Below are 2,634 nucleotides of genomic sequence, written 5' to 3'. Positions count from 1 at the left end.
CTGGAAATGTGTTGTTGTTTTCATTTGCGGTAATACGTATTAATTAAGGGTAAATAATTATGAAAACTCATTTGTGGTTATAAAAATATGCGTCATAATTAAGTTATGATAATAAATCGCATGCCAAATTTTATTCCGTAAAATTGACGAGAACCGATTTATATTATGCAATGAATGGTGATCGTTAAGCGGTCATAAGCGTGCTGCCATTGACAATTACTCACTGCCAAATTATATCACTACTTATATTATCACTACGTGCCACGTTGTACGTTGGTTTTCAAATTGCTTCAATACTTAAAAAAAATCCGAGTCATTGATTATATATAAATTACAATCAAAAGTTCGCTAGTTGAGACTGCTGTTCATGATTTTAGCGATTCCTTATTAATAAAAGACCGCCCAAAGCAAAATGTACTTTTTATTTATGTGTTTATTTATATACACTTTAATAATAAAAATCTAACTATATGTGTTTTTAGGTACACAGTTTTTCAAGTCAATTTGATTCAAGTCGTTTGCAACCCCAATCGCGCTAAACATGATTTGTTTTATTTGTTCTTATTATTTTTGTTTGTTGTATGTCATTTTGATATAATAAAAGATATCGACTATTTTTTCATTTTTTACGCCTTTTCATTATAGTAATTTTAGTGAACCGACATTTTTCATTAGTGTTATTTTAACTTTATGTAATGTGTGACTTTAACAGCTGTACTAAAATCAATTACTTACTCGAGGGTTTTTTGGATTGCCTTCTGTAATTTGCCCCATAGGTAACATAATATACGTATACTGAATACTGTAGTCCATTACTGCATTTAACCTGTTTGCATAAAGATTCTGCATTCGCAAACAAAATAGCTCCGATGAGCGCGTTCCATCCATGGCAACGTCTTTTCACTGTGGCATTAGGACTCGAGTAACACGCAGTCCTCATGGAAGGTGTATACAGCGACGAAATATCGGATATTTCGGTTCAATACTGAACTATCAACACTTAACCGATACAGCGCATTTACGTTCTTTCGTTTTAAGAAATCAACTGCGTTCGCGATATGGGCAACAAAATTAAATTTCCACGCACTTCATTTTTTACTGTCAAAGTCAGAGGGAAACATCTCAACGTCTCTGCGCTACAAAGTTTTCATATGCCAATTCGCCCGTGCTTTTCATGCCAGTGTTGAACTTTTTCCGTACACACGAAATACATGTTGTGGTTTTCGCTTTCACAGCAGCTAATTAATTTGCCTTAATGTTTTCCAAGTAATCAAAACAAGCTCGTATATGTCCCTCTAACATACTCAAAAAAACAATTTATTCCATAAAGTCGCCTTACGACCTACAATGTGTCGGTGTAATTTAAAACCCAGCAAATAAATTAATTGAATATATATACATGAATAATAATTGAATCTACATTATGTATAGAAACCTAATGACAACGTGTGTCTTCAGGACACACAGATACATATAACACTAAGTCAGAGTAAAAACTTAGGCACCAGTTCAAATGATAATAATCAAAATTGTATTCACAAACGTTGCACAGTTATAAATTGGCACGTGCGAATTGTCTTAAAAAGCAGCATTTACTTTTCATCCGAATAGCTAAATCATAGATGATGTTGAGCCTGTCACCTTTCCTGAATTCCATCTGTTTTATTCAAAAGAGGTTATTGCTTGGCATCACGGTGTATAGGTTGTCTACGACCACAAAATTTGAGCAAAATATCCCCACCTGTACTTTCAGTACTTTGATTATAATAAATATACATGTACGTTGTTTGAATAAATCGGAACAAGTTCACATTTGACATAATGCAGGGCTTGTACTAACATTCCAACGTGTAACTACAAGTACTGTTAAAAAATAAGTCGTTGGCGTAGGATCGCCAAAATGTTGACTCTTGCTAGGATTTCATTTGACCCTATCCTCTGGCGCAGCGTAAAAAATGACGTTCAACCACTGGCTTACTAAAGGTCGTCAAACAGATTTAGCCTCTAAAGTAGAGTCGCATAACACGTTTAGCCTCTGACGTTAAGTTGCCAATAGATTAAGCCGTTGGCTAGGCAATAACGTAAGTCCCTGCCGTTTGGTAATTTTGAAGCATATGGTCGCAAATGACGTCCTCATCTCGCTTATGATAAACATTGACGATACGCCTCTTGCATAGACTCTCCTTTTACTTTAAGGTGGTTTGCGTAAGATTCAGCAAATGACAAACGGCTTCTGGCTAATGCTCGCCAATGACTCTGCGTCTTTTCATCAAATAATTTTCTCTAAAATTGTTCGGGTCACCTTTGCTTTTTTTGACGATGCTGCTTCAGCGAAGCAGCTCGTCTAAGTTATCATACCATGAATTTTTTTTACAATGGCGACCTATGTAAAAGACCGAGCCAGTCCGATTGAGATAGCTCGATTTTCTTAATCGGCATAATTCGCTGATTATCATTGATAACATTCTCCTAGCAGAGTTGTCGTTCGTGCCTCAACATACAACAATGGCCGCGCCCATGAGAGAATTTTGACACTCGTGCCAAAACTTTCTTACAGCATAAATCGGCTTGTTTGGCTATTTACAACTGTCATTTAGGAAATATAAATTATTTATTTACTAAATATCCGCTAAT

This window comes from Dreissena polymorpha, chromosome 9 (assembly GCF_020536995.1).
Source record: "Dreissena polymorpha isolate Duluth1 chromosome 9, UMN_Dpol_1.0, whole genome shotgun sequence".
Taxonomy (NCBI): domain Eukaryota; kingdom Metazoa; phylum Mollusca; class Bivalvia; order Myida; family Dreissenidae; genus Dreissena; species Dreissena polymorpha.
The sequence above is the reverse complement of the archived record's forward strand: the minus strand, read 5'-3'. Positions refer to the sequence as shown.